The 15,397-nt window shown below is 40.0% G+C and overlaps 1 protein-coding gene across 5 annotated transcripts in view; it reads right to left on the reverse strand.

Moving 5' to 3' along the window:
- The window catches only part of LOC127567007 (R3H domain-containing protein 2), a 200,485-nt gene that overhangs the window by 110,796 nt on the left and 74,292 nt on the right, over positions 1–15,397 (reverse strand). The window lies entirely within an intron of this gene.

Genomic DNA, 15,397 nt, shown 5'->3' on the forward strand with positions numbered 1-15,397 from the left:
TTTGCAAATTGAGCACTAAAAATTTACAAGTACCTACAATTACAATCTCCACTGACATTCGTTTATTATGCAAATAGCATTATTTGCGGTACCACAAGTCAATTATAATGGTGCTGCATACATCATATTAAGCACAGTTATTTCATGCAATTCAGCACATTCTTCACACACAACTACGATATTTGTACCTAAGGCCACCTATGGAATCATTATGTCACTATTTTGAGACCACCATCTATATCATTATTAACACACCTAGTATGAACAAGAATCTCTTCCAGGACTCCATAACATGTAAAGGCTCAAAACCGGCCCTTCCTGCATTTTACCATTTTTTTTAAATAGTAATTTGGAACATTGGAAAATCTTTCCTTTCAATCTTGGCAGATCATCTGTTACAACACACGAAAAATGCTGGAGGAACTCAGCAGGTCAGGCAGCATCTGTGGACGGAAATGTTTCGGGCCGAGACCCTTCATCAGGATTGAAAGGGAAGAGGGCAGAAGCCAGAATAAAAGGGTGGGTGGGAGGGAGGGGCAAGAGCACGAGCTGGCAGGTGATAGGCGAGGGAGGGGGTGGGGGGGGGGGAAGGTAGGTAGTGAAGTCGGAATTATGTGAGAAGTTGGAGGTGATAGGTGGAAGAGGCAAAGGGCTGAAGAAGATAAGACTCTGACAGGGGAGGACAGTGGACCCAGAGGGAGGAAGGTGTGGGTGATGGGCAGGTCATGAGGGCAGGTGATGGAATTGGAATCCAGTCAGCTGTTTCTTTCTCGCTTCCTATCGTACTTGTGTACAAACTGCTGATACCGAACCGACTGTGCCCGCTGTAACTGGTGGGGGACCATACTTGTATTCCCAATGGTCTTAAGTTAACAGTGAAACACAATAAGCATGTTCCAGATTAGGACAGTCAGTAGCACCATGCAAATCAGTTGGTTGTAATAATTTATGAAGCTAAAATTTAGTATTAATGGACAATAAGTATACTTTCACTGCACATCAATTTTGATGACAAAAGGGAGTCACATTAAATATTTAAATTAATGAAATAGTTAAGGCATATAATAATTAGTGTCAGAAAGCACAAATAGTCCTTTAGTGATGCTTCAGGTATATAATGGAATTAACAATGAGATACACACACACACACACACACACACACACACACACATTGTTCACATATATGTGGAAATAAAAATTTTGGACAAGACCTAGCGAAAGCATGACAGGCAAGGGAAGGAGGGGCTGGGGGGTGTGTCGGCAGAGGGGGAGGCAGAGAGAGGGGATGGGTGTCAGTAGAAAGCTGGAGGCAGCTGGCAGGGGTGGGGGGGGCTGCCAGAGAAGGGGAAGTGTTGGCAGAAAGAGGGGGTGGCCGTCAGCAGAGAAGTGGGTGTCACAGAAAGCGGTGGGTTGCCAGCAGAGTGGGGAGGAAATAGTGTCAGCAGAGACAACTGCAGTAGGCTAATGCTTTGCTCCCTCTCCAGCTTTCTCTCTCTCTCTCTCTACATACCAAAATTATAACCTGCACTGCCATTTTATGGCACCATTAAAAGCTTTTTAAATTGCTGCTGAACCATCCAACCCAATGCATGCAAACTGAGCTTTACATTGAAAGAACTAAATGAAATCCTAAGCATGTGAAATATAGATTCAATTACAGTCCCTGTGAATAATTCAAAGTGCTTCATTAAATGATCTGAACAGTTAAAAAGGCATCTCTAAATAACACATCTTGAAGGCATATTGCAAATGAATAAAATCATGATTTACAATAAGTTTAAACAGAATATATGTAAAGCTAATCTCATGAATAAATCCGTTAACATTTCCTCAGATATCGTGCTGCTGAGAGGGAAAAGGTTGCTATGGAAACCATGAAGATGACGACAGCTGCTCAGTAAGAAAAAAAATGGAATTAACATTCGGCAACCTGCTGGCTGTCAAAGCTTTCACTTAAGACTTTTAGTGCACAAAAAGGCGACGTCATATTCTTTCAGGCAATCCCCGTCATTTGAGCTAAATGCATTCTGTCCTGTATCCACCCAAAACACCATTAAAAACACACATACACACTTGGAACAATAACATGATGAACTGTTGCCTTCAACTCAAGACATCTGTCAATAATCGCTATAATCCTTATTTTGTCACCAAGGTGTACAGTGTAAACTGTTCTGAGCACGGATAATTAAATAATTGCTTTGGAAGTAAAAGATACAGAACTATTATAACTGCAATTCAGGTTTATGAACCATACTGGGATGAAACTTTTATTTATCTTTGTTCAGTATAAGGAATTGCATCCCAAGACTAGAGGGTCTGTGAGCACAAAATAAACAATATTGCTGTTAACAGGATCGGGTAGCACTCAGAAGTATCAAGTCGTCATCCACCTAGTCAAACATAGTTTGCAACAAAAAGAAAAAAAACCTTTTAAAAGAAACACTAATCATTCAACAAAAGTCATGGTTCAGCCTCCAACTAACACAATATGTAAACAGATAAACTAAATTTTGTAAAATCTTAGTTTATAGAAGACTACAGCTTATATTTTGGTGCATCATAAAAGGCAAGTCAGTGACATTTTTATTTGGTTAGAGAAGCATCTACCAAAAGCACAATAAAAATTATTCCCCCCCCCCCCGGAAAACTTGGATTATATCTACAGTGTGCACTTTGAGCTACATAAACAAAATGGAGAAATGCTCAAGAGTAACTCATGATGATGAATCGAGAATATTATATGCATATTAGCACAAAGATTTGACTTACATTTATTTTTACTGCAATACATTAACACCAATGTGTTAAATAAATCCCTTGATATTCATTATCCTTTATTTTCTGGAAACTTCTCCTGCTTCAGTTGCAAGTTTATTCCAGAATCTTTCCAGCAGAGTTTTGTTTTGGAAAATGTCATTTTTCCACCATTGGAAGCCCAATTATTAAGTCCTGTGATATTACAAGTCAATTACTTTCAATAATAGCCTTCTCATTCCTGTCTCTTCTGTCTCCAGCCCCAATTAGTGTGAGCCAGCAACTATCTGTAACTACACCTAAACCATGCTGCTATCTATCAGTTGAAACTGAGAAGCACGTGAAGGCAGAATAGAGGAGCTTTAATTAAAGTTTAGAAGCTGCTCTTTAGAAGTTTATCCTCCTACTGCCAAAACATAAGGAACTGATACTTTAACTGCAGTCACCACATTGATATGAGACCACATACATGCCTAATTCAGCCCTAATTGTTGATTATTTTATCCACACAATATACAGAACACTGAATAATTCAACATAAAACTGTTAAGCATTGAATAACTTAGTATGTGCCATTTCAGATTCACTTTTGCCAGCTCCTCTGTCAAATTTCAAAACAATGGACACAGATGTTTGGGGAAGTTAAAGTTTACCCTACAAACCTTACAACAACAATACAATCTAGATGAAAAATGCAATTATAATTAATTACCAGACCAGGTCTGCAAAATGTAGAAAATTTCCAAACAAATGCCCTTTGGCCTTACTTCAAAGGTTAAGACATAAAAAAGACATAAAAAAGTATAGCTGTGATCTCTAAGAGTATTCAGTGGGTGCAGAATTTCTTGCCTACAAGCTATACCCATAAACAAAAGTTACGACAGTAACGTGACTCAGACACAATGTACAAGTTGGGACCACACTAAGTACAACTTCTTCTGGTTTTCCCATTTCCTTAAATTTTAGAATTTAATGAGACCCTGATTAAGACTATCAAATACAGAGCTTGGACTGAGTCATTTGTGCTACGTATGTCCTGAGCCTCAATTATACTGGAGAGAACAAAGCTTTCTTTTTGAGATGGCTAAGCTATTTCAGTGCGATATATGATGATCCCATTGAGAATCTGAGAACTTCATTCACCCCCACGCAGCTTCAGTTACAATTGACGTAGATGGTGGAGTGAAGAGCTGAAATTCATGAATTACTGCAGTGAAGTTCTCAGCAACCAACACAACTGCCTGCAAGACACATGTTGAAATGAGATCAAGGAAAGGAAGCTTCTGTTCAGTTGGTAAAAGCATTTTATGAACAACTAGGTCAAAGTCTCAGGCCAATTTTCTTTGAAACTGCACAGAAAATATACAAGAGTAAAAGCTAAGAACTTAGTCCATCTGGTAACTGATTCATTGTAAACTGCTGTTTATACATAATGTACTTTACCACATCAAATATTTAAAACAATAGGCTGCACTGATAATGTACAAATAGTTATTTATCTGATCTACATAATGTTCCAGGCAAGATGCTCCAATCTGCACCAGCTACATTTACCCAAGGAATAGGTACACGAATGCCAACTGTCACATACACTACCATGACAAAATAGATTCCAGTGAGCAATGGGAAAACAATGAATTACATTCAAGTTTTCTACTTTTAGGTTTAAACTAGCATTGTTTCGTTAGAGTTCACCATCAGGACTGTTTTTACACACACACACAAAAAAAATGTTTCGGTGGGGGAAAAAAATCCATGTTCCCATCCCCTTGCCCCCAAAGTAAACACTGAATCAAATAAATCTCCACAGCCACCACTATCCCACCATCAAATTAGTGAATTCCAAAGCCAATGTTAAATCCAGTAATTCCCACAAATGCAACTGGCATATTTAAATCTTGATGCAATAAACACATCATCTTCCCGTTTGGCATAGGATGCATTTAATCTTTTCAATATATAGTACCAATCAGTTACAATATGCCCAGCATGCCAGAAGTCATGTGCATCAGGTGCAAGGATAATGGGGAGGAGGTACCAAGAATGCAGCTAATGCTGCTCCCATGCTAATATGCAATTGAATACTATTGTATTACGATTGGATTTTCACTTTCTTTCCTTCCAAAACTACTTTAACTTGAGCACTTTGTTCATTGCTCGGAGGACAAAAACTTGGGATTTTTTTTCACCAACCGTGCGCGCCCGGGTTTTTATTTGGGGGCGGGGGGGCGTTGTGGTTGAAGGAGGATAAAAAGTCTTGATGGGGAACTCTACATAAAAAACAACAATACTAGATGACTTATTTTAGTTAAACAAGAACCTATTAACAAGAAACTAGATGTTTGGTGGAGCAGAGTCAACACTGGCTCATAAATTTCTCCTGATATTTTGTGCTGGGAACTGCAGCAGCATTTCTCAGGAAGCCAAATCACAAGTTTAGTCCCAGAAAAGCAGAAATCAGCAAATGAGTATTTTCAATTGCTCCTTTTATAATGTCCTCAAGAGATCTTAATGATTTGTTTTACAGTATAATATAATCTCCTGTATTCAATGCATATGAAATAGAAAACAAATGGTTATAAAGTTAGCAATTACTCATGCATGATTTGTAATTATAATCATTGGCCCACATGCAAGCCTATAGGCTTTTAAAGGTTTCACCTAACTGTGATAACATCCCACGGTACAAACTGTCGTGTGCACGTTTGCCAAGTATCTGGATTTTCACAGCAGATAAAGATCTGAAAGGAGAGTCAGAGGAGAGGCAGCTTAAATAATGCTCTTTAGGGTATTATATTTTTATGTTTGAAATAAGATTCTCCTGGACTGACAATGTAGACTAGAGTCTGACTACCTGAAATGAGCCTGATAGGACCCAATTTTGTGTCACATTTGGGTATTACAAATAACATGTCCTTGGATTTGGGCTGAATCGGAATGAGTCACACCAGCTCTTTACATGCAAATTTTAAAAGTCGCCACCATTTGGGTGCCAGAGGTTTTACGTATCCAGGGTGGGAAGCTGTGTGCTCTGGTAAACCAGGAAACAGCAAAAAGGAAACTGCTGGGAGATGACTGTGTCAGTTAAGAGGAACAGCTGTCACAATGACAATGAAAACTCCCAAATTGCTAAAGATTCAAGTTGGAACAATAGTTGGGAGCCTGGATCTGCAATCTGAGCTCAAATAGATCGGACTGTGTGTGGATGAGGCTTCATCAAAATTTATAAATTTATCCTCAGGTCTGGTTCGGTTTGGTTCGGCCATGGTTGGTTTCAGTGAGATTTTAATTTTATACCAGAGCAAACCTCTAGTTTGGAGCACAAGGTGTAGCAGAGCACAGGTTGGGCCAAGGATGCAAGAAATTAATGAAATTTTAAGTTTAAAGTGGTAAAGGAAATGTGGGTTAAAGTTTTCCTTCAGGGATCCATAAACTCTTAAAGCAAACCGACAAGCAAGGAAAATAATTTTTAAAAAAGGGACCTTCACTCTCCAAATGACCGCAGTGCAAATTACTTTCAACTATCCATTTAGCAATCCACTCTTGATTAGCAGTTCATCTTCAGTCTTTCATCATGACAAACAAATAACTATCGAGACTTGTATATAAAAAGGATGGTTAGTAACTTCAAGCTGAGATATGCTATAACTACAGACAGGCATGGATGCAATAGCTGGAGTTGCATCATGCTTGACTGAAATCATGGAATGTGCAGCACTGGAACAGACCATTCAGTCCAAACGGTCCGTATCAGTTTTTACAGTCCACATGAAATTCCTTCTATCGACTCCATCTGGACCTATCAATTGAACATATTCTTTTCTCCTTTGTGCTTATCTACCTTCCACTCAAATCCTTCTCTGCTGTTTACCTCAACCTATTGGAAGGAGTACCACATTTCAACCACTTGTTGGTTAACAAAGTTTAATATAATTCTCTCTCAAATTTATTTGAGATGATCTAAAATTTACGGCTTCTCATTTTGGATTTGGATCTAGTTCAGTGGAGATTATGTCTCACAAATCTGACTGAGCTTTTTTTTGATGAAGTGATAAGGAAACTTTGAGGGCAGAGCAGTGAATGTTGTCTATATGGACTTTGGTAAGGCTTTTGACAAGGTCCTGCATAGTGGGCTGGTCCAGGTTAAGGCACAAGTGTTGACAAACCGGATCCAAAATTGGCTGGGTGATAGGAGGCAAAGGGTAGTGGTGGAGGGGTGTTTTTCTGACTGGAAATCTGTAACAAATGGAGTACCGCAGGGGCTGGTTTAAAAAAAAATTAATGTAGGGGGTATGATTAGTAAGTTTACAGACAACAAAAATTGGAGGAGTCATAGCAGTGAAGAAGGTTGTCTAAGGTTTTGGTTGGAAAATCGAGCGGAGCATTGGCAGATGGAATTTAATTAAGTGTGTGGTAATGCATTTTGGGAGGTCAAATTCTGCTAAGACATATAGAGCAAAAGGCAGGTACCTCAGGAGCGTTGATATATAAGAGTGACCTTGGGGTTCAAGTCCATATCTCCCTGAAAGTGGCAACACAGGTGGATAGGGTAGTGAAAAAGGCATTTGGTATGCTTGCGTTCATTGGCCAAGGCATTCAGGATAAGAGTTGGGAAGTCATGTTGCAGTTGTACAAAACATTGGTTAGACTACAGAGTATTGTGTACAATTCTGGTACCATATTACAGAAAAGATGTGGTAGCAATAGAGAGAATGCAGAAGAGACTCACCAGGATGTTGCCTGGAATGGAGGGCTGTAGTTGTAAGGAGAGATTGGACAGGCTGGGTTTATTCTCACTGGAGTGCAGGAGGCTGAGGGGTGAACTTATAGAGGTTTATAAAGTTACGAGGGACGTAGATAGGGTAGACACAATCATTTTCAAAGGATGGGGAGTCAAGAACTAGAGGGCATAGGTTAAAGGTGAAAGGGGAGAAATTTAAAGGAGATCTGAGGGATAAGTTTTTCCATACACACAGAGTGGCGAATACCTGGAATGAACTACCAGAGAAGGTAGTGAAGGCAGATACAATTACAATGTTTAGGCACCGTAGTATAGCAGTTAGCGTAACGCTATTACAACACCAGTGACCCGGGTTCAATTCCCGCCACTGTCTGTAAGCAGTTTGTACGTTCTCCCCGTGTCTGCGTGGGTTTCCTCAGGGTGCTCCGGTTTCCTCCCACATTCCAAAGATGTACGGGTTAGGAAGCTGTGGGCATGCTATGTTGGTGCCAGAAGCGTGGCAACACTTGCGGGCTGCCCCCAGAACACTCTACACAAAAGATGCATTTCACTGTGTGTTTGTATGTGCACGTGGCTAATAAAGATATCTTATCTTATTTGGACAGGAAATTAGGAAAGGACTTAAGGGCTTTTGGCTTAATGCAAGCAAATAGGATTAGCATAGATAGGCACTAATGGTTGGCAGTAGGTTGGCACTAATGAGGTGGACTGAAGGGCCCAATCCTGTGCTGTACGTTTCTGTGATTCTATCTTCCCAAACTGGAAACTTCTTACTTATACGTATTCTTTTCTGCAGCATGCTCAGTCTTTCTTGATAAATATTAACCTCTAGGTTCTGGGGTCATCCTTACAGATTTTTTTCCTCACCTTCCCCAGTGCCATCCTACCATTGCTATCCCATGCAAGCACATAAACATAAGAAGTAGGAGTAGGCCATTCGCACCCCGCACATCTCCCCCTCCCCCCACCCCACCCCCATGCCTTCTCCACCATCCGATAAGATCATGGCTGATCTTTTACCTCAGCACTTCTTTCCTGCACTAACCCCATATACCTTGATTCCCTTAATCGCCGTCTTGAATATACTCTGCAATCATGCCTCCACAGTCCTCCCGGGTACAGAATTCCAAAGATTCACCACCCTCCTGAGGTAAAGAAATTTCTCCTCATTATACCTTATTTTGAGATTGTGACCCATTGTTCTAGACATCCCAGCCAGTGGGGTAAAAATAATTTCTGCATTGACTCTGTGAAACTCTGTAAGAATGTGTTTCAAAAGATCACTTGTAATTCTTCTTAACTTGAGAGTACAGGCCTAATCTGCTTAATGTCTCTCATATAACAATATCACCACCACTACCAGACCAGCCCACCAAATCCCAGGAATCAGTCTGGTGGTGGAGCACTCCTATCACAAATATTTCATGGAAACAAGTCCAAAGATTCTATACAAATTTAATGAGACAGAAATATAATGTAGAATGTAACTAAAAATGTGGAAAGAGGCATCTAGTGGAAATAGCCAAAATCTAATCCCTTAAACATAGCCAGCTAAGTTTTCCTATTTTAAATAAACCTAACGTTAGGATTGGCTAGAACTCTGAAACTTGTGGGAAGATGGGGAATGTGTGTGTGTGTGTGTGGGGGTGGGGGGGGGGGGGGGGGGGGGGGGGGGGGAGGGTCACAAAAATGTGTTCCGTTTAAAGGCCAGACATGGTTATAATTTCCTTCTCTTCAGCTGACCAACTAGACAAGCTGAGAAACCAATGGTTAGTAAGGTGCCACTGGGAACAGTCCCTAGAAATGCAATCACAGATCCTTTAATGGAAAAGTTGAAGGCCATTAGGAAGGGAGAAGATCCCAATGTCAAACAGAGCACTCGTTTGTGGTGGGAGATGGATGATCCTCTGCAGTTATGTTGGTAGAGGTTGAGAAGATGGCAATGACAGAAGAGGGGTTGCAATTAATAGAGGGAAAGCTGAAGGCCTCTTTGAGGGGCCACGAGGTTCAACCCTGCTCTTCCTGGAACACTATAAAAATCACTCAGTTATCAGCCTCCCATCTTCTCCTGCTGACAGGTTTGCTGAATACCGGAAATCCATGTAATAAATGTTACATTTAAATGAGGCTCCCAGTTGCACTGCAGGAGCCTTGTTCAATTATGTTAATGAACTGTACAGCTGGCATGATACTTGCAAACCATGAAAGCCAGTGCAATGAAAATGGGTTGGGAACACATTTTCTCTTTGTTGTTAGCTTGCCCATCACCAATCCCAATCATCCTTCTCTCACCAGCAGATCTCAAACTACCCATCTTCTGATCATAACTTCAAATGTGGCTTCGAAATGAAATGTAAACATTGCTGACACCATCAAAGATTTTTGATTTTACTGCAAACTTCCAGAGATATGCAGGCCACCAGCTCCTGATCATTATCAAATGGTTCCTGTTGGACGTATGCATGAGGGTCTTCAGATGAGAACAGGAATTAAAGCAGTTCTGCTAAAATATCCTTCTAATATGGGTTCACATGTCACAAATGACCACATAGGAAAAACGCTGGTGGAATTGTACAACAGCAACCACAGGAGAGGGAGGGAGAAAATTAGGAAGAAAAGAACAACATGAAGTACCTCTGTCGACTTCAATTTTACATTATATGACAAACTGAAAGTCTCTCAACTCCTATTTCTACTTTCTGTACCATTTGCTCAATAATAGATCCAATAACTACAACACTTGACATGACATCATTATTTAAACAGATAGCAATACACACTCGAGGCCAAAGCTTAATGGACAAGGAGGAAAGGTAAAAATAAAAACATATTTAGCATTCTTATTAAAACAGAAAGAGAAAGCAGTATTTTACAGAGTGCTCAAAATGACAGATTTCAGTAAAGTGACAATTAACACTGTAAGGCTTCAAATTATTCTTTTTCTTTCCAGATTTAAACTTATTCATTTAATCAGTTCCCATAATAAGAGAACAGTAACACCATCTTCTGACGCATTTAGCTAGATTTACTGAAGAATCCCCAACCAGCTGACCTATAACTTGTAACAATTAAAATTTCTCTCTTCATCCTTTTTCAATACAGGGTGATTTTCACCATGTGCTGTACATAGCCCCCTCTTCAAAAACTAGAGGACATCAATTTAAAGTAATTAGTGGAAGGATTAGAAGTGAGATGAGGAAAGATTTTCTCACCCAGAGGTTAGCAGGGGTCTGGAACTTACTGCCTGAAAGGGAAAAAGTACTTAAACATTTAAAAAGTACTTGGATGAGTACTTGAGTCATGACCAGCAAAGCAATACTGCATGGTAAATTTTATTTGATTATAGATTCATAGAGTCATACAGGATAGAGACAGGCCCTTTAGCCTACCACGTCCATGCCGACCATCAAGTGCCTATCTATACTAATCCTATTTACCAACATTTGGTCTGTCGCCTTCTATGCCTTGGCAATTCAAGTGCTCATCCAGATACTACTTAAATGTTTTAAGAGTACCTTCTCAGGCAGTGCATTCCAGCTTGCAAGAGATGAAAAAATTCCTCAGCTCCTCTCAAAACCTCTTACTCCTCACCTTAAATCTACATCTACACTGAGACACCTCTGCTATGGGTAATTTTTTTTTAAGCATCTACCCAATCTTTGCCTCTCAATTTTGTATACCTCTATCAAGTTCCCCCTCGGCCTCCTCTACTCCAAGGAAAACAAACCCACCCTGTCCAGTCTCTCCTCATAACTGAAACACTCCATCCCAGGCAACATCCTGGTGAATCTGCTCTGCACCCTCTCCAGTACAGTATGTCTTTCCTATAGTGTAATGACCAGAACTGTACATAGTATTCCATGTGTGGCCTAACCAATGTTTTACAGACTCATACCAAGACCTCCCCGCTCCTCTATCCTCTGCCCCAGCTAATGAAGGCCCGCATCCAGTATGCCTTCTTCACCACCCTATCTACCAGTGTTGCTACCTTCAGGAAACTTTGGACTTGTACACTAAGGTCCCTGTTTTTCAATATTCCCTAGGACACTACCATTCATGGTATATGCCCTACCTTTACATGACCCCCCCCCCCAATGCATCATCTAACACTCATCAAGATTAAATTGCATCTGCCATTACCCTGCCCAATCTACCAGCTGATCAATATTATTCTGTAGCCTAAGACTACTCTCCTCACAATTAACATCACCACCAATTTTCATGTCAAACTTACTAATCATACCTCCTACATTCACATCCAAGGTGTTAATGCACATAACAAACAGCAAGGTCCTACAAAATATCCCTGTGGTACACTGCTGGTCACAGGCTTCCAATCACTAAAGTGTAAATTAATCCTAGCCCTCAGAAATTTTCCAAATAATTTCTGCATCACTGACATTGGAATAACTAGCCTATAATTACATAGCTTATCCCTGCTGCTCTTCTTAAAGAAAAATTCTTCTATGAGGGTCAACAAATGATTTGTTCCCAGGCCCTTCCCAACTAATGTTATCCATTTTTTTAAAATACAAAGAACTGGTTAATTCAATGCATCAAACACATTCACTCCTGAGAACTGGGTGAGAATCTAGCCTAGATTGTATAAAATGGTTGTTATTAGACCTTAACAATACCAATCTAGTTCCCTGCTGTTATGATCAATTAGAATTGTTGAGTGCAATCTCACTTTACTGCTAACAGTGTTAAAACTAGTTTGAAGAACTCAGCAATGACAAATTAAAATTGGAAGGTGTTCCATTTTCTAGCACTAACTTCCCTCACCTTGTGGAGCTGAAAATTCCTCTCTCTCTCTTTCCTCCCCCAGCCCCCTGCCAAATAAAGATGAGAGCTCTCACTAGCTTATGAATACAGCCCTGTACAACTCACCTTCCAATACCCCCTTCTCTGCAAGAATGCAGTACAACTCTGCATCTGAAAATTAGAAAATATTGACTGTTCTAGCAGACCATCTGTGGTTATAACTTCTAGATGAGATGGTTACAACTTCTGGATGAGACAATCACTGCAAGTTTTGGCCTAGTTGAATATCAAAACAGTAACTAGACACTCACCACTTAAAATCTACCTCTGTTTACTATCTTCCTGTCACCAAGTATTATACAGCTGCTTGCAAGGTTCCTTCCCTATTTTCAAGCAGTTTCAGTTAAAAGGCTGACAAAGCACACACCATGACTTGACTCATCAAAAATTATGAGTATGGTGCAACATGATTGCAGTGTTACCCAGTTTCCTATTTCATGCATTCTTGTGATTCATTCACTTTCTGTTTTGATTTGATTCTGGGTCATTTGCCGTTTCAGTGATTTGACTTTTCTGTTACAGCCCAATTAATTCATTAGAGGAAGCTTTTCCCCACAATGTTCTGCTGTCCTACCTATGGTAGCCTCAGAACTTGTTCACCCCAGCAATGTGAAAACTGCTTGTTCCAGTGCATGTACGGGTATGGTTTCTGAGAAAATGCAATACCTGCGGTGTATGCTTAAATATATTATCTTCAAGAATCTACTAGCCTGGAATAGATTAGATTTGTGCCAGAAAGCAAACAGATTATAAACTCATTAACTTTTTGGCACATAGTGCAAGTTTGTCAGTACTCCAGCACTCATAACATAGAAATTTACAGCAAAAGAGACATTAGGTTATCCCCACTCAGCTCTCAGTCCATTGCCCTGCAGGCTATGACTCCAAGTGATCATAGAGGCACGTCTCAAATGTGATGAAGGATTCTGCTTTCCTCACCATTTTAGGCAGTCGGTTCCAGGTTCCTACTACTCAGTGAGTGTAACATTTTTTTCCCCAACTGCCCTTCAATGCTTCTACCAGTTTAACTTAAATTCTATCTTAATTTTTGCCAATTCTGCTAAGAGACATAGGTAATTCCTGCTCACCCTGTCTAGGCCTCCCACGATTCTCAATTAAGTCTACGTTCAATGTTTTTCCCTTCCCCAACACTGCCCCTCCCCCCACCAGGAGGAAAACAAACCTAGCTTGATCACTCTCTTCATACTATAATTCTTTAGACCTGGCAACATCCTCATAAACCATCCACTGTACTTTCTCTAGTGTTACCACAGCCTTCCTAATAGGCAGGTGATCTGAGCTTTATCAAGTACTCCAGTGGACAAGATAAACTTGCTGGATGCAGTTTAATGATATGGACTTTAGATTTAACAAAATTATGCTCCAGAATTATGACCAATACCACAATTATTTGAACACCAATGCTGCAATATAACAATAGTCCGTGTACATGAAGAGACAAAGCACCAAGTTGCCAACAACTTTGGGTCATTTATTCGAGTAAATGGATTACCAAAGTACTAGGGGAACAACTGATGGCACCTTATTCCTGATACCCAACTAGCCAGTACAATAAATATTCACTCGTCAGCACTACACAATTTTGTGACATGCACATGCCTCTGTTGTGTTTTAAGTACTCCATCATATCCATGCCTGCAATGGCTTTCCTGAGAAGAAAATATTTGGTTCAGCCTTAGTAGTAACCAGGGAGAGGAATGGAGGAACATGGCCAGGCAACAGAGTTCACAGAAGAAACCTAGGACAATATTTTCTGCCTTACAAATATTTAATTGGAGAAATGTTTTGCTTATCCAAAACTGGATGTCAGACAAGCAGTATGATAAATCAGAGACAGAAGGTCGATCCGGGTGTTTTCACCATAGATGCAGAACTCAACATTGTCCTTTGGAATGCTATCACCAAGGGACAGCATACAGATGAGAATGAGGAAAGGGGCCAAGGACAGAGGTAATGATGCAGGAGTGGGAAGAGAAGCTGAAGGTGATTTTCCAGTTATGACCATGGCAAATGCAGTGAGTCACATCGAAGGCTTCAAACAAGGAGTTGCAGGAAAAATAAACATGGGTTTATAAGCCAGTTCAAGGATATTGGACATGTAGTATGCTTGCAAGGTCAAATGGAACAGCAGTATTTTTCTTTAACAGAATATGTAATAACAGCAAATTTGAAGGAATGATGTTCAGTATCCAGAAAGGAACTGTTAGAAACATCACCTAAAATAGGGATGAAGAAGGGAAGTCGTATGCCCATAATTTGGTTGGAATGGGGCAGAAGATGCAGAAAGTGAGTCATATGGATGAAATGAGTGCAGAAAGCATGAGCTTTGCATGTGACCACTATACATCCCCAAGTCTTTTTATGACTGATTAAGGATCTTGTGCAATTTTTCAGCAGCTGCAATTAAGACTGTCAAAGTCAAATGCAGAAAGTGATAATTAGCAATATAAACCACAGCCCTGTCTGTTGAGATTCATGATGCCTAACATAATGCAAGTGTTTTTGGTTCCTACAAAGAGATAAGTGATTCAAGGTGTCAAAGGCCATCAAGAATAGTTGCACATCCCCAGCACCCCACAAAAACATCATCACCAGCTCACTTGGAAAGGAATTCACCACTTAAAAGACAAATTATATTGCTCCGCAAAAATATCACCGTTTTGATTAAAAACCTACAAGAGCGCTGTGCACAGTGAAAGGGTTGGGCCTATTTTTAACTGCCACATTACTGTGATTTTAAGACATCTTAAAATCCCTCACTGTACACCACCTCCATATTGCTTAAGCACCTAGCTTACCATGGTCTTAGAGGAGGTGGATTTACACGTAACAGGAAGTGACACCCATACTCGCACTTCAGTACAACAAACACTTTGGTCTAGCTTGATCACTTTGTTATATTTGTGATTTAAGTAGATAAAAAAAAACTTGAGTATTAATGGGAAAATGAAAAAAAAATCCCAATTTAATTAAAATAAGAAATAAAACATTAAACAAAGTGTAATTTTGAAGTCAAAAGATCATATGAGTTACTGGCACATCATGACAAACTGA

The sequence above is a fragment of the Pristis pectinata genome, chromosome X, assembly GCF_009764475.1.
Source record: "Pristis pectinata isolate sPriPec2 chromosome X, sPriPec2.1.pri, whole genome shotgun sequence".
NCBI classification, from domain to species: domain Eukaryota; kingdom Metazoa; phylum Chordata; class Chondrichthyes; order Rhinopristiformes; family Pristidae; genus Pristis; species Pristis pectinata.